The following is a 21,209-nucleotide window of genomic DNA, read 5'->3' on the forward strand; positions in this document are numbered from 1 at the left end:
ACAGCTCCTTCACCAAAAAACATATGTGGATAGTAAATGAGCACATGCAAAGATGCTCAGCATGATTGTCAATAAGAAAATACAAATTAAAACCACAATGAGATACCGCTCACTACACACTCACCAGAAAGGTGAAAATTTCAAAGACTGATCATATTCAAGTATCATTGAGGATGTGGAGCATTCAAAACTCTTATATACTTCTGATGGGAATGAAAAATGGACAGTTACTTTGGAAATGAGTTTGGCAGATTTTAAAAGTTAATAGGACTCAGTCATTTCACTCCTAGGTATTCACCCAAGAAAAATGGAAGGATATGTCTATACAAAGACTTGTACACAAATGTTCATAGAGGCTTTATTTGCAATAGGCTAAAACTGGCAACAACTTGAATATCCATCAGCAAGTGGATTGATTAGTAATAGTATAGCCATATAATGGAGTATTGTTTAACAGTAAAAATAATGAACTATTAATATATGCAACAAAATGGATACAAAATTATTATGGTGAGTGAAAGATACTAGATACAAAAAATAAACATATGTATAATCCCATTCATATGAAATTCTAGAAAATACAAACTAATATCACAGGATGCAATGAGAACACAGAATCACTTCAGTGATGTTTCTACTAGAGATGCATAGTCTGAATCCAATCATGAGAAACTACCAAACCCAAATGGAGAAAAATTCTATAAAACAATGGCCTGTAATCTTCAAAAGTTCCATGAAAAGCCAAGGAACTGTTCAAAGAATATAAAGAAACATGATAATTAAATGCAAAGACAGACATTCTACCGGATATGTTTGCTATAAAGGCATTCTTGGGACAATTAGGAAGTTGAATGGGATGTGAGGATTAGATTAGACTGAAATAATTGTTCAGTCTTTATTGGAACTATTGATAATATTTGAATGACATCTGATTCAGTGGTAGTAAGGTATCAAAATATATTGCATGATTTTATTTATGTCATAGATATATTTAAAGACTAGCCCAGTTTGAAGAAAATGCTAAAATATCAGGGGAAGGATAGGGCATCAGGTTGGCAACTTACTCTCAAATGCCGTAGGAAAAATGAAATTGTTCTTTGTAATATAATGGCTAATTTTTTCTAAATCTGAATTGATAGATATTATTATTGTTTATGTCAGCCCATCCCAATCATTTTAATCCTATACAGTATTCAGAGTCCTTTTATATAATAAGTTTTAGATTCCTTTAATAAAAATTTCAGAATTTTGCCCTACTGCCCCTACTTGCTCCTCTCTAAGATTGTATCTAAATGTGTAGAAGTAGGAAGGCTTAGGTAGGGCAACCACCAAATTAATAATTATATGTAGACAACAGACACAACTCAGGGCCATCCTGGGAAAACCAGGAGGGATGGTCAATTTAGACTTGTAATGTTGGGAATTAGACATTCTCAGTTTCATTCCAGATCCTCGGCATCTTTTGTACTCAACGTCAATGACACTCTTGTGCTGCTTGCCCTGTTGGCAGTAACAACCTGGGCAATCCATGATCTGATCTCTCTTGAGTCCTGTCGGGTTCTTGTTGTTTCACCTCTACTTGGCACCTGCCCTACTTTGGTCTTAACAGGTACTAAAGAAATCTCTGAGATCTGCTTGGCTGCAATCTCTCATTTGGACCAGACCCACAAGATTTCTTTTAGAAACTCTGCAGCCCTGTCAAGCTTCCCAGCCAGAAGTCCTACAACCTAGGAGTCCTGCCTGTGCCATAAGCAAACATGGCGTGGCTCCAGAAAGCGAAATGCTGGGCCTCTCTCTCTTTTCTTTTTCTCCTAACATCTCTGGACCTCTTTGTTACATTATCTAACACATATTCTCTTTTTTTGGACTTCAACCTCGTGGCTAAAACTTAATATCATATGTGGGTACCTTCTCAGAGTTAAGGGAGAAGATCTAAAATCTGATTATTAGACATGACCCATGATATTGTTAAATATGAACGAAAGGAATTTGGAAATTACTTCCTATCTCTAAAAAAACCTATCTTTTAAGCCTTTTGTAATGCTGCAAAATCCCATTTTAAATGCCAGATGTTGAATGTTAGCCCTTGGTTTCTTATGACAATCTTTCTGTAACAGTTCCAACATGACTCTTTCTTGCGGCAGGCTTGGGAAAAGGTCATCGTGGAAAGAAAAAAGAAAAAGAATACTATATATATATTTTTTAATTTTTTTTTTTTTTTGAGACGGAGTCTCCCTTAGTCGCCCAGGCGGCTGGAGTGCAGTGGCACGATCTCGGCTCACTGCAAGCTCCGCCTCCCGGGCTCACGCCATTAGCCTGCCTCAGCCTCCCGAGTAGCTGGGACTACAGGTGCCCGCCACCGCACCGGGCTAATTTTTTGTATTGTTAGTAGAAACGGGGTTTCACCATGTTAGCCAGTATGGTCTCGATCTCCTGACCTCGTGATCCACCTGCCTCGGCCTCCCAAAGTGCTGGGATTACAGGAGTGAGCCACCGTGCCCGGCCGAATACAATATTTTTCTAATGCTACATAATACCTTTACATTAAATGCTAAAGTCTTGTTTCACGTAAATATTGCAAGTCCAGTAACTTTTCTTAAATTTCTGAGGATCCTCGAGGTATTTCAGGGGTAGATACAAGCTTTTGATACTCATCTCATGCCACTGAGTACACACTTTTGGTACCTGGTTAATTATCCATCTCCTCTTACTCTCTTGGCTTTTAAAAGCTGTTATTTCTCTACAATCCACCTCAACCAGGGGCCCTGAAAATTCTCCAACATTCTGCACAACATTGCATAAGGTTGTTGTAGGTAATAGACTTTCTGAACTTTCAAAGTGAAAAACTTGAAGTTGAATAAAAGCATACCTGTTTCTACACTTTCCTGTTCCTGCATATTGTGTCTAGCCATCATTCCTCTCCTTGGGAAATGCTCAGTAACTGTTGGGAAATGCCCAGTCCTTTAAATGTCAATCCCAGCATCCAAGAATTCAAAACCTTTTTTAAAATTTAGATGGGATGCTTGTTTATTACTCAAAGCAATTCCTTCCTTTTTTTTTTGTCTCAAAATCTCCCAATCATGAAGGCTCTTTGGCCTTCTCTTACATCCCCAAAATGGCTCATTAATTTCTCCTCACCCCCACAAGATGTACAAATCTCTCTCTGGATGAACTCTGCTGGAGGTCTACAATAGAGAAACTCAAAGCTATAATCTAGCCTAGAGACATGCTTTGCTGGTCTGCAGAATTTGCTTGTTTTCAATTCCTGTCTCATGTATTTTGGAAGCAGATAGTTTATTTTATAGTTTTATGGGTCCAGAGATGAAGAGAAATTTTGTCACAATATGGATCATACTGAATCTCATTCATATCTGATTTAAATAATTTAGATGATAATATGTGGGGCTTTTGAGCTGACAAGATTTAGATGAGAGTCTGGACTTGAGCTGATGCTGTAGTAAGTTGACACTTTTGGGGATGTCAGGATGGGGTGCATGTATTTTCCATGTGGGATGGATATTAGTCTTTGGGGCCTATGGTGGACTACGGTAGGCCAAAAAAGCACCTGTCCCCCCCCAAAAAAAGATATTTATTTAAAATCCTTGGAAAGCCAATAAAAAAAATGAAATCATGTCTTTTGCAGCAATAGGGATGGAACTGAAGGCCCTTTTACTAAATGAAATAACTCAGAAACAGAAAATCAAATACCACATGTTCTCGCTTACAAGGAGGAGCTAAACAATGGGTAGACATGGACACACAGAGTGGAATAATAGACACTAGAGACTCCAGAGGGGAATCAGGGATGAAAATTTACCTATTGGGTACAATGTTTATTATTCAGGTGATGGGTTCACTGAAAGCCCAGACTTCCCCACAGTGCCATATATCCATTTAAGAAATCTACACTTGGGCCAGGCGTGGTGGCTCATGCCTGTAATCCCTGCACTTTGGGAGGCCAAGGCAGGTGGATCATCTAAGGTCAGGAGTTCGAGACCAGCATGGCCAACATGATGAAAACCCATCTCTACTAAAAATACAAAAAATTAGCCAGGTGTGGTGGCAGGTGCCTGTAATCCCAGCTACTCAGGAGGCTGAGGCAAAAGAATCGCTTGAACCTGGGAGACAGAGGTTACAGTGAGCCAAGATCATGCCATTGCACTCCAACCTGGACAACAACAGCAAAAACTCTGTCTCAAAAAAAAAAAAAAAAAAAAAAAAAAAAAAAAAAAAGAGAGAGAGAGAAATCTACACTTGTACCCCCTAAATACATAAAAATAAAAATGAGTCTTTTCACATGTGATTAAGTTAAAGATCATGAAATGAATTGATAAACCTGAATTATCTTGGTGAACTCTAGATCTCATGGCAAGTGTCCTTATCAGAGAAAGACAGAGGGACATTTGGGGCATACAGAAGAGCAGAATATATAGATACAAAGCAGAGAACATGATGTGAAAGAGACTCAGAGATTGGAGTGATGTGGCCACAAGCCCAGGAATGCTGGGACAGCCACCAGGAGCTGAAGAGGCAAGGAAAAGATTGTCTCCTAGAACCCCAGGGGAAGAACAGCCCTGGAAATTTCAGACTTCTAGCCTCCAGAACTGCAAGATAGTAAATTTCTGTGGTTGAAAGCCACCAAGTTTGTGGTAATTTGTTACAGCGGCCTTATAATACAAATATAGTGTCTGTGTGTGTGTGTGTGTATGTGTGTGGTTTTATTTATTTATTCAGAAATAGGGTCTGGTTCTGTTGCCAAGGCTGGAGTGCAACGGCACAATCATAATGCCTCTTCTCCATGGGAGCTGTGCCCAGTCAATTACCAGGAGCTACAATATAGCTAGCTACAGGAGTATAACTTACCAATATTTGCTTTTGCTTTAAAAAATAAAGATTCAAATATGAAAATTGTATACATCAATTTTTATAAAAAGACTGATATAAAAACTAAATATTGGAGGAAATATCATTATAATATTCTTTGAGGAGAGTGAAAATAATTATTAGAAAATAAATTATCCTGAACTTCATTAGATTATACACAAGATAAAAGCATCTCACATAAAGTATCTCTTAAATACAAACATGGTTGCACTTATACAGATAGCCAAAAATTCATTTTCTATGGTGTATCCTAGTGTATTATTAGAGACTTGGGGACATTTGGAGGACATAACAGATTATTCATTCATTTATTCTTCATTCAACTCTCATTCAGTGATTACTAACAAAAGGCACTATTAAAGGCCATGGATTTACATGGTGAGCAAAACTAACAATGTCTCTACAACAAGGCACCTATATTCTGGTAGAGGAGTCAGACAAGAAATAGATATATGTAATTATGAAAATAAAGCAGGATGAGCAATGTATAGACAGGGGATACCATTTTCAGTCAAGACTTTTAATTACCCTCAATGTCCATTTCCCTGAATGTTAGCAGGGAATGGGTAGCAACTGTATTTCTTAGCTTCTTTATAGCTAAGATTGGCCATTTCACTGCATCTTAGCCAATAGAACATGAAGAGACATGCTTAATAAAATTTACTCTTCTTCCTCTTTTCTCCCATGGCCTCCATGGAGTGGCAGAGCCTCCACATAGAATGGATCTGTATCCCTGAGAGATGCTTGAAGAAGGTGCCTCCCTCTCATTGATCACCTGTCTATTTCTCGAATGTTATATGAGAAAAAAATGCATTTCTTTTTTGAAACTCTCACTATTGGGTTGCTTTTTAATAATAGCCAAGCCTGTACCTTATCAAATAAATATTTTAATTAACATGAGCGTGGAAGGGCTTTCTGAGCAGAGACCAAATGAACTAAGGAGAAAAAAGATTGTGGAGAGGCAGCATGGTACATTAAGAGCACAGCATCTGTCCTAATTTATGTTGCTTCAAAAACAAGTCCTGACATAGGGACAGGTACTTTTATGAAAGGTGATCCCAGGAAGCACAGATGAAAGAGTGAGGAATGAAAGAGAATAAAAGAGACAAAAGTGTGCCAATAAGTGGGTTACCCCTGAGAGCAACAGGAGCTCCATCCCATTCGGAGCCCTCTGAGAAACTCTGTAGAGCATACCTCACAATAGTTCCCCTGGAAGATGAGGGACCAGGGTACTTATCCACCATACCCATCCCCCATACAGAGTTTCCTCTGAGGCATTAAAGATTTGGCAATTCTGAGCTTCCCTGCATGAGAGCTGAGCAAGCTGCTAAACAATAGCGAGAGAAAGTTCTCAGGCCAACTAGTATAGATATCTAAGTGCCTAAGGTGAGAAGTTATAAGCATTCTGGAATTTACCACCTCCACTGCAGATAAAATCAGAGGTAGGCCAAAGAACAATGTGGCAGGACATTAATGATGTCTGATACAATATCTGAAGCCAGACAGCTAAGATTCCTGTGTGAACAAGGACATATTGTTTAACCTCTCTATGTCTGTTTCCTCTACCTGTGAAGTGAAGATAATTATAGTAACCACCTCCTTATAGGCTTGTTTTATTATATATTAAAAGTTATTATGTATAGTAGTTAGAATAGTGCTTATCACATAGTAAGCATTATTTAAATATTAGATTATTATCTGAGGTCAGAGCTCAATATATTTATTAAGCCTAAAACCATCATCTGTTTACTGTTGAATCCTCAGTGCTTATCACAACCAGTATCCTCAAACAGCTACCCAGAAGAATTGTTTAAGATTGTCCAACGATGAAGTTTACTATGGGGACAGTGATTGAATTTGATTCATGAATGGCCTAAGATATAATTTAAAAGAGTTTCACCAGCCTATTTTCTTGGGTAAGTAACTTTCTTGGGTAATTTTCACATTTCATAGAAAGCTTAGCTATAAATAAAATTCACAGAGTTTATTGGTAAATAGAAGAAAATCAAGGACTTAAGCAGCTAGTTTTTAAAGAAGTCATAAGTGCCAAGAGATTGTGCTAGGAGTTACAAATGGTGTCATTTGAGGCAGGACATGGTGGCTCATGTCTATAATCCCAGCTCTTGGAGTCTAAGGTGGGAGGATCGCTTGATGGCAGGAGTTGGAGACAAGCCTGAACAACAGAGTGAGATTCTGTCTGTATAAAAAAAACTATAAAAATTAACCAGGCATGCTGGTATGCACCTGTAGTCCTACTTACTTGGGAGGCTGAGGCAGTAAGACCACTTGAGCCCAGGAGTTCGAGGTTACAATGAGCTATGATCACTACGGCACTCCAGCCTGCATGACAGAATGAGACTCTGTCTCTAATACATTAAAATTTTTTTAAATGGTGTCCCTTGAAATCAAGAATTGAGGCTGAATTTGAAGATCTTCAGAATACTCCCCAGAGAACGTAAATGTAAAGAAAGACCAGGGAACTTTTGCTATGCCTATGGGAAAGGTAGAGTACTAGAAATAGCAAATGAGAGAAGAAAAAGTCAGTACTCCATACCAAGCAATTAGAGCCATCAATGGACCATAGAGAAAAGAATACACTGAAGTGAGAAGGGGAATAAATGGAATGTTTATTGAATGTAGGTCTCAAAGCCTTGCATTTAGATTTACAGAAGCACTTTTACTTAATCCTTACAATAATGTATTTAATAACTATTACTATCCACTAAGTCATGATAGTCAATCTCACTCCAAAATCCATTCTTTTATCAGACAATGTAAAGAGAGAGAAGGTATCATAAAGTCCCTAATCATGAGCTGTGTACTACATCCAGACTATCAGGACAAACCCTTGAAGAATTTGCAAAAGAGCATCAGGACAAGAAAGATCTAACCGCAGGGCTGCCAGCTCTATAAATTTCAATTGTTTGAAGCAAGGAAGGAAATATCAATTGCCTTAGTCCCTCTATAAATAACATGATTAAGATAAGACTTTATAGTATTCCACAAGACAGAGAAAATAATATTATCCTACCAGATTACCAAGTAGATTTCATGTTCCAGAAACCCATTATGAGATGTCCTGCCAAGTGACAAAATTAGAACCCAGGTTCTCAAAGAAAGGTGAGGTGGTGAAAACTCTGAAACTATGACTAATTTCAAAGAAAATAATGATGAAGATAATATGCTGCACCTTGGCTTGGTTTGGTTTTACATTTAACATACTTCAACAAAGTATCGGGTTTGAACCACAAAGGAAGCCTTAATTTTTAAATTTAAGTAGACTGCATAATATGGATAAACATCTTGGCTTTTTGCTTTGTTTTATTTTGCTTTTGTTTTTCAGTCAAAGGTATGCTGCTGACATTTACAAATAAATTTACAAATACACATCTTTGATGTGTTGGATTATTTAGAAGTTCAGAGGTAACTGTTTACTTTGTTTATACTTTTTATTGTTACTGAAGTTTTTTTTAATTTAATTTTACTATTTTCCATCAGTGGGAAAAACATACATATAAATGAGTGAAATCAAGGTCTAAACATCTCTGGTAAAATATCTTCAAAGATGCTAGAGTAGAGTGAAGCTCCAGTGTTTTATGTGTAACTGTATCCAATAGCAATATGGATTATCTCAACAAGCACAAAGTACAAAAGGGAAGTAATTTCCTTTCATACACTACCTCTGGGAAATTTCTCTGGATGGTTTGTGTGTATGTTTTAATTTGGCAATAAATTTCCTGTTGGCATAATTCTCATCATCTTAATTCACTTTGTAGAGGGCCTAGCCCCACCTAATATATATAGTGAATTTATTTAAAAAAAAAAGTATTACCTGGGTTTCTATTAACAACAACAACAAAAGGTTTATTGAGTTGAACTATATAAAATCACTGATATTGAGCTACTTTTGTTTCAAAATTACATTTTCATATGCTTCAGCCTAACATACTCATGGTACTTTTAGTGGTATAAGAATAAATGATGGCCAGGTGTGGTGGCTCACAACTGTAATCCCAGCACTTTGGGAGGCTGAGGCGGGTGGATCATTTGAAGTAGTCAGGAGTTCGAGACCAGTCCGGCCAACATGGCGAAACCCCATCTCTACTAAAGATACAAAAATTAGTCAGGCAGTGGTGGCACACGCCATAATCCCAGCTACTTGGGAGGCTGAGGAAAGGAAATCACTTGAACCTGGGAGGCAGAAGTTGTGGTGAGCCGAGATCGCACCACTGCACTCCAGTCTGGGCAACAGAGCAAGACACTGTCTCAAACACACACACACACACACACACACACACACACACACACATGATGTCCCCATTAACATCTCTACAGCCTTTTAAGACTTTGAAATATATTCTTGATTATAAAAGATAAAACACAAATATAACATGAAATATCATTATCTAAAATTTTTGGACTCAGTAATAATGTTATTATGAATATACCTCACATTTGGAGGAGCCATTATGGGGTAAGGATAGGTTTAAAGAAAGAACTGGTTTGTCCTATAAAGTCATTACAACACTTTTATATTTTCATCCTTTGATTTACCATTATTTGTACTTTGTGATAAACTTCTATAGAATTATCTAGCATAGAAATTAGCTGATGATTGACTGAATTCATCAATTCAGATCAGTCATTTTCCATCAATATTACATCCTGAGGAGGGTTAAATTCAATTTCTCAATTTGACCATCCATATCAGTTCTATAATCTTACCAAAAATACCATTGTTATGTTCATAGTAGGGCAGTAGATATAACTTGCGAAATAAGAGTCAAAAGATACTGGCTCATTACTAGAGTTTCACTCAGTCATTAACAATTAGTCCAGTCCACCATCATAGGACCAAAGTGACCCACAGTGATGCCACTCAGGTTTGCAGCCTTCCATTCAACCTTGCCAGGTCCCAAAAGCAATTTTACCATCATCTGGTATAATTGAGCTAATAGAGAGTATCAATTCTTTTACCGAACCTCCCTCAAGGTAGTAATGTAATATTTGACTTATCTCATTGCATAATATATCCACTCATTCCCTTACTCAGCTACTGTTACTCCCTAGCTCTATTAACTGTTTAGTTTTGTCCAAACTTTTTCACTTTTGGAAGAGACATGAGATTTGGCCACTGTGCAGGTCCATATTGCTAACAGCAATAGTAGTCTAGCAAGTGTTTCCCCCATTCCAGCCCCCTACCATCCTCTCTTATTTATTTAGGGTGGGATTACAAAGTCACATAACTAGTAGGTTATCTCAAACACTAGGCAATACAGCTACATTTTTTACTGACCCTAATTTTGCTCAATAGGGTAAAGGTACGGCCCACCCCATTAGGGCCTTAGGAATTGTGACATAAAGGCGTAAAGGTATAGTTACAGTCTTTTGTTTAGAGATCTTTCCCACTTCTGGCACTCATAGTCCCAGGTCTGTATCAGGTAGGAAAAAGGAAAGTTGGAGTAATGGTGAGGAGGTTGGGGTGGGGTCGGAAATAGCGTAGTCACACCAGCATCGTCTCTCATATATTTCTCCCCAAATTCCCCAGAAAAGTAGAATTTATCTAGTGGAAACCCTCTCTTGGACCTCCTCATGTTAAGTGTGAAAACACATTCATGAAGATGTGTAAACCAACCTTTCTTGCTTTTACCTACTCCATTTTAGCAACAAATTGTCCAACTGCCTATTCTAATTCCCTATTAAACTGCTACTCAGAAGATTATATCTCTCGGCCTATTGTTGGACATTATGAGCTGTAAAATGTGTTCCTTGGTCTGAAGAAATGTAACTTAGCAGTCCAAATTGGTGCAGTATCTTCTGTTCCAGTCCTTTTATAGTATTTTGAGCATTTGCACCTACCACTGAGTATGCAAAGCCTAGCCAGAGTGTCTATTCCTGTCAGGGCTCATTTGTAGTCTCCAGGGGCTACCAGCATCAGTCCTACTTGCCAGCTATGTGCAGGAGCTTCCCCCTGGGGACTCTGACCCAAAGCTGTTAACAGTCTCTGTCTTTCTTGTTGGCAGACTGGACAGTTCTTATTGTCAATTTCTTCCTCAGAGTATATAAAAGGAATATGTCTAAGATTTGGCAGATCTCTGCATTGCTGCAGCTCCACTGTCCACACATTTCATGGATCCAGGTGGCCTCCTCGAGCAAGTATACCAGGATATCTATTTGCCACTTCCAATCACCTTCTGATCCTGGTGGGGTCTTCAGATTGGCATCAGCATATCCCACTATAACACAACCCTCAAATTCCCATGGTGATTTCCTTAGGGCTATGCTCCATATGTGTATCCCTTTAATAGGCTAGTTTTCTATTGCCTCTATGCCTAACCCTATGGCCAGGATATTGACCATCACATATGACTCAGTAAAAACTCAAATATAGAGACAAATAGCATGCAATTCTGCCTGCCGGCCTAAGTTATTTTTACCTCTTTCAACTAGAATATCAGCCTTCCAAATAAAGTGTTATCCACTCACATTGGAACTGCCAACTATAAACCAAGGGGCTCTTTGTTGATCAATCAAGAGCTGTTAATAGGCACCATCTAAGTGGCAATAGGATTTAGCAGGTCTTCAGGTGGTTTCAAAGTCAGCTCTAGGGGGAAAGATATTCATGGCACCTCCTCGAATTCCCCCACTAGTAGCATGTTCCCGTATAAACCATTTTCATTTTATTACAGAATTTTTCTGGGCATTGTCTTCTCCATCAGAATGTTTCTTTGACATCACTAAAGACATATGGGTATTTCAGGTTACAAGATTATTTTTTGCTTTGCAGACATAGGAGGTTTTCATTCAATTTCCCAATTTGACCATCAGTATAGGGCTGTCTTAAATGGCACACAATAGCAACATAGCTGTCTCTCAGTGGATATTTTTCAGGTCCAAAATCTCAGTGGTCATTACTAGGAAGCACTTACAGTCTTTTGCCATAAGCCCCAATATGTGTTTCACACAGGCTTATTGTACTGAGAATGTATCCATACCAGCACTCCAGTTTCCGGTCTATATTTCAAATTAACCACTTTTCTGGGTTCCCGCAAACTTATTGTTCCTATTTGGTATGTCCAATCAATATAGGAAAATGGGCAGATTGATACACCTTCTGTTTTACAGTAAGTAAGAGAAATATTCCCCAGTCATACAGAATATCCATCTTTAATAATACATTCAGATAAAGGAGATGCAATTGCTCCACTTAAAGTCCATTCAAACATTTCAATTCTTATATAACTCTCCATCTTTAGTTTATTTATTTATTTATTTTGAGACAGAGTCTTGCTCCGTCACCCAGGCTAGACTGCAGCAGCTCGATCTCTGCCCACTGCAACCTCTGCCTCCCAAGTTCAAGAGATTCTCTTGTGTCAGCCTCCCGAGTAGCTGGGATTACAGGCGTGCACCACCACGCCTGGCTAATTTTTGTATATTTAGTACAGCTGGGGTTTTGCCATATTGGCCAGGCTGGTCTCGTACTCTTGATCTCAAGTGATCTGCCCACCTTCGCCTCCCAAAGTGTTGGGATTATAGGCGTGAGCCACTGTGCCTGGCCTCCAAAATTCTTGAGTTGTTGTTGGGTTATAGAAATTCATATCTTCTGCATAATAATCCTGTGTTAGATGTGATTTACAAATTTTTTTTCCTATTCTGTAGGTGGGTTGTCTTTTCACTCTCTTAATAGTGTCCTTTTTTTTTCTTCTTCTTCTTTTTTGTTTTAATAGATAGAGACTTGCTTTATCACCCAGACTGGAATACAGTGGCACAATCTTGGCTCACTGCAAGCTTTGTCTCCCAGGTTCAAGCAATTCTCCTGCTTCAGCTTCCTGAGTAGCTGGCTTTATAGGTGCTCTACAACACCAGGCTAATATTTTGCATTTTTAGTAGAGAGGGAGTTTCATCATGTTGGCCAGGCTGGTCTTGAACTCCTGATCTCAAGTGATCTACCCACATCGGCCTCCCAAAGTTCTGGGATTACAGGCATGAGCCACTGCACCTGGCCCCATCTTTAGTTTATTAATCATTGCATTGCTATATCTTCCCAATCTAACTGTAGGCCGGGTAAGCACTTCAACAATAGGCTTTTGGCCTGTAGTACATGGAGCTTCTATGTCAAGGAATCCTAGACATGTTTCTTTTCTACCCCCTGGCCATTTTACTCACTCAAGTGCATATGGCCTTTGTTCCCCAGCTGGGGATTGGGCTAAGGAATCCAGGCCTTCTCAATATTCTTTATCTTGCTTAGATTGTAGAACCATCATTACAGGCAATTGAAGGTTAGCTTTCTCATTGTCATTATTTTCTTGTGGCTTTTCATACTACTCTAAACTAGGGTGAACAAAGCAAATTTATTTATGGTCCTTCAATGTTGGGGACCCGTAGGGGTTCCCACTGGTCCACTCTACTTCCAAGAGTGTTACATTAAGACTTTTATCTTCATCCTATCAATGTCTGATTTATTCATCTAATTTCTTAATAAGTATTTAATATTTCTTTTCTTTTCTTTTCTTTTCTTTTTTTTTTTTGAGACAGAGTCTAGCTCTATCACCCAGGCTGGAGTCCAATGGCACAATCTCCACTCACTGCAACCTCTGCCTCTAGGGTTGAAGCGATTCTCCTGCCTCAGCTTCCCGATTAATAGGGACTACAGGCACGTGCCACCACACCCAGCTAATTTTTGTATTTTTAGTAGAGATGGGGTTTCATCATATTGGTCAGGCTGGTCTCAAACTCCTGACCTCAAGTGATCCACCCATCTTGGCCTCCCAAAGGGCTGGGATTACAGGCCTGAGCCACAGTGCCCGGCCTATTTAAAGATTCAACCATCATTCTCAGCAAACTAACACAGGAACAGAAAACCAAACACCACATGTTCTCACTCATAAGTGGGAGTTGAACAATGAGCACACATGGACACAGGGAGGGGAACATCACACACTGGGGCCTGTCAGGAGGTTGGGGGCTAGGGGAGGGATAGCATTAGGAGAAATACCTAATGTAGATGATGGGTTGATGGGTGAAGCAAACCACCATGGCAAGTGTATGCCTATGTAACAAACCTGCACGTTCTGCACATGTATCCCAGAACTTAAAGTATAATTTAAAAAAAAAAAATAAGATTTCTACCTAGCTGGAATGAGTCCCTTGTCTCTTACCCCTTTGTTTTGCTCATTCTCTTAAAAATCATTCCAATCTTCTTTGTTATGTTGTTTCAGCATAATTATTTTCCTTTGAAAGTAGCTCTGAGGTTATTGGCTGTAGGTTAGACCAGCCAGAATCTAAGCATAAGGATCTGCCCTAACATGCTCCTTCACTTTTATTTTTATTTTTTCCTATTAGTAGGGGCTCTGCAGCCAGAGACTGTAATTTGGGCCAGCCAGAATCTAAGTTTGGCCCAGTGTCAGGACCCACTTCAAACATTCTCCTTTACTTTTGTTTTCACTATTACTGATAGTCATGACCAGGGGATGGTATAGTTGTTGTTTTTTTCTACTTTGAATTTCCTTACGTATGCAGTGAACCAACTGTCTGGGAGTTGGAGCTATTATTTCAAAATTCCATTAATAAGTTTTGTCTCCAATAATGAACTGAGGTACATAAGTAGTTTCATACCGTAGCTGACCCTGTAGTCATCCAAGAATCAAAAGTTTGTTATCATTTGCCCTTTCATTCTTTCTCTTCCCAAACTACATATTTCAGTGACTCAGGATTATTCTAGTGAATCTCACTTCTTCTGACACCAAATATCTATATTGAGCCAAACTTCAAGTTTTGAGGACACAGTTCGCTAGACTGACAATTGTATGTAAGACTTCTGACACAAGGTACAAGTTCAGGAGTTTCCCAAAACCACCACCAGTTTTGATAATTTACTAGAAGGACACATAGGACTCACTGAGAGCTATTATGCATACAGTTATGGCTTGAAACTGGGAAGGGATGTATTAAGATCAAACAAGGGAAGAGACACACACAGAGCACAGTCTAGAGAGTTCCAAACACAAGACTTCCATTGCCCTAAGGAAAAATTACCCTCCTGGTATCAGTGTGTGACAATATGCTTAGAGAATTGACAACCCAGAAAGCCCACCTGCACTTCAATGCCCAGACTCTTTATTGGAGTTTCATGACTTGGGCATGATTGACTGATTAATTGGTTGCCCACATGGTTGCTCTCAGTCTCTATCCTCCTACTTCTCAGAGCTCAGGCTGATATCACATGGCCCAAGAGGCCCACCATGGGTCAACTCATTAGCCTAAGCTAACAGGTGTGGTCAGAAGTATCCACCAGGAGTCACCTTGTTAGCATAAACTAGCAGATGTAGTTTACAAGGCTCCCATGAATAACAAAGACACTCCTATCACTGGGGATATTCCTAAGAGTTTAGAGATTATTTTCCAAGGGCCAGGGCCAGAACAAATTCTTTACTAAAAAATATACAATTTTAAAATAGATAATCTATTGAATTTCACCTTTGAAATTGTGTTTTTATGAAATTTTTGCTTTTCTTTAGCCCTCTAGGGTACATGAATGCAGTTTCCAATTGGGTGTGAGACACACTGCTAGTTGACCATGCAATATCCGTTCAACCTTTCATCCTTATGAACAGAAGAGAAAATGGAGAAATTAACACAGAAAAGAAAAATGCATAGAAAGAATCAACAAAGCCAAAAACATATTACTATTTTTTTGGGAAAACTAGCAACTTTAACAAAGAAGAAAGAGAAAGGGAAGGAGGAGAAGGAAAGGGAGATCGAGAAGGTAGTGAGAAAAAGAGGTAGGGAAGCTTAAATAATTAACTTTAACAACAAAAGAGAGACATAACGGATGCAGAAATTTTTAAAGATAATATAAAGATGTTATGAAGAGCTTTATGCCAGTAAATTTGAAAACTTACATAAATTGGTCAAATTCCTGGGAACTGAATTAAAAAAGAAAGAAAATACCATAGTCCCATAACCATTAAAGTGTTTGAATCCCTAGTGAAAAATCTTCTGACAAAACAAAAACAAAACTAAAACAAATTCAGATATGGCTTTTCCAGCAAGTTCTACTAAACACTTTAAAAAAAGAATGAAAAAAAGAAAACCTACAATCTTAGACACACTGTGTCAAAGTATATAGAAAAGAAGGAAACATTTCAGTAAGGACAGCATGGGTTCAAGGAGACAGGAATTTAGCTCCACCTCTTGTGCAAAGAACAGTAAAAAATCCGTAGTTCATCTTTAATCTACCACAAAGTGGTTTTCTAAAGCATTGTTACAAGAAGGAGAGTCTTACTGGATCCTTTCACCTCTAAGAAAAAAAAAAAAAAAAAGAGCAAAGTAGAAGTATGCTTATATACAGCAGTAGAAATTTAAACTTATGGTATAATTTATTTTATTAATGGTGTTCTAAAATGAAATATTCAAACAATGAAATGGCTAATATATAGATTATGGAGGGTAAGGGGCCAAACCACGTATATTGGAGGGAATTCACTCTCTTTCTACATGTCTTAACTTGTACTGTCGTCATAATGGATTCTTTCTGTGCTTTGCAATCTTTGCCTTTGCTAAGTTAGCAAATTCTTTTTAGGAAAAAAATGTGTGTATTTCCACATAAGAATACTTTTTATGTAAGTCTTTAACACATTTACATAGGTTTTTATTTTCTGTTTTAGACACTGTTTTACACACAAGACATTCAGTATTTGTTGAAATTAATGAAAGAATAGAGAAACATGAAAACGGTCTGAGAAGACAATAATCTGCTTTGTAATTTATAGACAGCAATTAGGTCAAACAATTATAATAATGATGATGACAAAGAACAATATCTGAGGTACACGCAAAACCTGATGAGGGTTATTTGCCAGTTTTCCTAGCTATTTCTACACCCCTTGATCTCTAGTGAATGTTTCTACTTATAACTACACATTCTGTAAGCTTCACCTGCTGTATTTCAATCAACACTGTAAAAAATGAGGAGAGTCTTCTTGCTTCAAATTTGGTTTTTAGTTAATTACGTGATGTGTATATGATTTTTGTTACCTTTTCTGTATAGAAATCAGGAGAATCGAAAGTATGTTGATGGTGGAATTGTGGTATGACATTTTTACTGACTACTACTCAAAAAAGTTTTATCTATGAGCTCTATGGGTCGTTCCTGGCTTTTGAAAATTTATTTCAAGGAAGTGTTTTTGGAAATGAATTATAAGTATACAGTGTGCAATCTTATGTATTTGCAACTGTCTAAAATGTTATGATACCTTCCTTCCTCCTTGCAATCTGGCATTCATCCATTCAAGACATTTTAATTGAACTCTTACAATATTCTTAATACTATGATAAGCCTTGAAGGTAAACTGTGACTAAAAATGTTGCCAGATAAAATACAGGATTCCCAGTTAAATTTGAATTTTAGATAAACAGCATTCTTGTACTAAAAATTATTCTATGTTTATCTGAAATTCAAATTTAGCTGAGTGTCCTGTAATTTTTTGTTTGTTTGTGATAAATACGGCAGCCCTAGTAAATACAGCCCCGATTTACTCTAACTTACTTTCCAGTTGGCAAGGAAGGCACTAATCAAATAATCCTCCAGATAAATGAAAAACTGCAACTGAGATAAGTATGAACAAGAATAAATTCAAAGCTGAAGAAGAAAAAAATAATTGGTAGATAAACCTGGTCAGAAAGGGGACTTCAAAGGAGACTTCTCTGTGGAAGGGTCGATGGATCCCAAATACAGCCGGGAAGGAAAGAGATGCTCTAGCACTTTTTCTTTAAATGACAGTTTTATATTCAACTTTAATGTTACAAGCAGTAGAAAGCCTAGCTGCTCACAAAGACGCAGAAAACATTCAAAGCCTTGTTTCAGGACCCACCCACAGTCTTTCCAATTTGCCATCTGACTCATAATGAAGCCAGAGGCTGCAAGTTTTAGATATATGCAAAAGTGGTACATTTCAATATTCAATTCCAATTAATGTGGACATTTTCTGGGGTCGGAGAAGGAAAGGTTATTTGTCCTATTAGGCCTCTGACCCTTGCGCCTACCAGAAGTGAGAGGAACCATGCCTGTTTTTAAATAGCAGGGAAAACTTTTTCAGCACAGGCTGGTGGGAAAGACGCAAATCTCTCTACTCACCTGGGAGTTGTCAGACAGGAGTGTTGAAAGTGACTACACCCTGCAGTGCCTCTGGCAGGATTAGGGCTCTCGAACTTTCCCAGTGGCCCAGCTTGTGATTCCTTCTTGCTTTCCAAATTTCCATATGCATGCAATATTTAAAAATGGTCTTGGACAGTTTGTATTAATTACTCAGCTTTTGAATATGCTCATTGTTTAACATCATTATAATAATAGTCCTACCTCAGGTTTATATGTTTATGCCCATATATTTGGGTTCCTTTAATTATCTTATTCATCTTTATGATGTCTGCAAAATAAAAGGGGAATGAGTGTTATTATACCAATTTTTATGGACACGGGAACCTGGGCATAGTCTCTACATGAGTTGCCAAAGTCATTTTTCTGACACAATCCACAACTGGACTGACTGCTTATCTAGACTCTTAGCTTTGTCTGGAGCTGTATCAAGTTAGTTAGAAGTGCAAAGTCCAAGTTTATTGACTGAAAACAAAAACAAAAACAAAAACAAAAAAACCTTTAAAAGATAGCACTGACTGGCCGCGGTGGCTCACGCTTGTAATCCCAGTGAGAGGTGACAGCGTGCTGGCAGTTCTCACAGCCCTCACTCGCTCTCGGCGCCTCCTCTGCTTGGGCTCCCACTTTGGCGGCACTTGAGGAGCCCTTCAGCCCACCGCTGCACTGTGGGAGCCCCTTTCTAGGCTGGCCAAGGTCAGAGCCGGCTCCCTCAGCTTGCAGGGAGGTGTAGCGGGAGAGGCGCCAGCCGGAACCGGGGCTGCGCGCGGCGCTTGCGGGCCAGCTGGAGTTCCGGGTGGGCGTGGCCTTGGCGGGCCGCGCACTCTGAGCAGCCGGCCTGCCCTGCCGGCCCCGGGCAATGAGGGGCTTAGCACCCGGGCCAGCGGCTGCGGAGGGTGTACTGGGTCACCCAGCAGTGCCAGCCCACCTGGCGCTGCGCTCAATTTCTCACCGGGCCTTAGCTGCCTTCCCGCGGGGCAGGACTCGGGACTTGCAGCCCGCCATGCCTGAGCCTCCCACCCCCTTCATGGGGCTCCTGGGCGGCCCGAGCCTCCCCGAGGAGCGCCACCCCCTGCTCCACGGCGCCCAGTCCCATCGACCACCCAAGGGCTGAGGAGTGCGGGCGCAAGGCACCTGGACTGGCAGGCAGCTCCACCTGCAGCCCCGGTAAGGGATCCGCTGGGTGAAGCCAGCTGGGCTCCTGAGTCTGGTGGGGCAGTGGAGAACCTTTATGTCTAGCTCAGGGATTGTAAATACACCAATCAGCACCCTGTGTCTAGCTCAGGGTTTGGGAATGCACCAGTTGACACTCTGTATCTAGCTACTTTGGGGCCTTGGAGAACCTTTATGTCTGGCTCAGGGATTGTAAATACACCAATCGGCACTCTGTATCTAGCTCAAGGTTTGTAAACACACCAATCAGCAGCCTGTGTCTAGCTCAGGGTTTGTGAATGCACCAATTGACACTCTGTATCTAGCTACTCTGGTGGGGCCTTGGAGAACACTTTGTGTCCACACTCTGTATCTAGTTAATCTAGTGGGGATGTGGAGAACCTTTGTGTCTAGCTCAGGGATTGTAAACGCACCAATCAGCGCCCTGTCAAAACACCACTCAGCTTGCTGTAAAATGGACCAATCAGCAGGATGTGGGTGGGGCCAGATAAGAGAATAAAAGCAGGCTGCCCGAGCCAGCAGTGGCAACCCGCTAGGGTCCCCTTGCACACTGTGGGAGCTTTTTCTTTCACTCTTTGCAATAAATCTTGCTACTACTCACTCTTTAGGTCCCCACTGCTTTTATGAGCTGTAACACTCGCTGCGAAGGTCTGCAGCTTCACTCCTGAAGCCAGCGAGCCCACGAGCCCACTGGGAGGAACGAACAACTCCAGAGGCCCCGCTTTAAGAGCTGTAACACTCCCCGCGAAGGTCTGCAGCTTCACTCCTGAGCCAGCGAGACCATGAACCCACCAGAAGGAAGAAACTCCCAACACATCTGAGCATCAGAAGGAACAAACTCCAGACGCGCCACTTAAGAGCTGTAACACTCACCGCGAGGGTCCGTGGCTTCATTTTTGAAGTCAGTGAGACCAAGAACCCACCAATTCCGGACACAGCGGCACTTTGGGAGGCCGAAGCAGGAGGATCACGAGGTAAGGAGTTCGAGACCAGCCTGGCCAACACAGTGAAACCCTGTCTCTACTAAAAATACAAAAATTAGCTGGGCGTGGTGGTGGGTGCCTGTAATCCCTGCTACTCAGGAGGCTGAGGCAGGAGAATTGCTTGAACCTGGGAGGCGGAGGTTGCAGTGAGCCGAGATCATACCACCACACTCCTGCCTGGGCGACTGGGTGAGACTCCATCTCAAAAAGAAAAAGGAAGGAAAAGATAGTACTAAATATAGATAAAGAAGTCACAAAATATGCAACCAGTTAGATTAAACTCATCAAAAATAAACTGACGCATAAAACTATTTTTTAAATCCCACCTATTAAATTGTGAAGTTATATGATTGCCATTATCATGGTAAACAGAATTATTATTAACTGCAACACTTTAGATCCCAAAGGTGGCATATGCTCTCAATTTTACCAATAAAAAAATCTGCAAGTGTGGAAATAAGTAGGTTTTTTCCTCCAAAGATTATTAAGTATTTTTGAATTATAATAGAACAGTGTATACTTTCACATTAACCCATGCCTGAGGAGACAGAAAATGAAAATAAGGTGTATCTTTAATATCTCAGCCTCTTTTTATAGCACTTTATTTCTGAATAACATTATTTTTTATAATTATATATATATTTTATTTTATGGTGGTTTAATTTATGTGCTTTTGGCTCAGAACTGATGTACATATCAAATGTATAAAAGATCTATGGATTTCATAGTTATATAATGCTGTATTTTTTTAAGCAAAGGCTTTATTTTTTCTAGGAAAATTTAGAAACAGTAATACATGTAGTCTTTCAAAAGAGCAAGATTTAATTTTTTCCATTTTTTAAAGGCTAGAGAATTTCCTCCTTATTACTGGAAACTCTACTATTGAAAGCTCCTCTTCATATGTAGGTTTCTATCTTGTTTCTGAGGAAAATAAACAGGTAATTTCAAAAAAGAATGATTATTTGCAGGGCACTGAACCTCAAAAATGATTTTACGCTTTTTAAAACTACCTGTGTTCT

At 39.5% G+C, this 21,209-nt stretch overlaps 1 long non-coding RNA gene across 1 annotated transcript in view; it reads right to left on the minus strand.

Annotated features, from left to right (window-relative positions):
• Positions 1-21,209, minus strand: part of LOC130541370 (uncharacterized) — an 89,423-nt gene that overhangs the window by 17,836 nt on the left and 50,378 nt on the right. Inside the window, exon 2 of the long non-coding RNA XR_010111672.1 lies at positions 18,020-18,308. This is a non-coding gene — a long non-coding RNA (uncharacterized LOC130541370). The remainder of the gene's footprint in view (positions 1-18,019; positions 18,309-21,209) is intronic.

The sequence above is a fragment of the Pan paniscus genome, chromosome 2, assembly GCF_029289425.2.
Source record: "Pan paniscus chromosome 2, NHGRI_mPanPan1-v2.0_pri, whole genome shotgun sequence".
NCBI classification, from domain to species: Eukaryota; Metazoa; Chordata; class Mammalia; order Primates; family Hominidae; genus Pan; species Pan paniscus.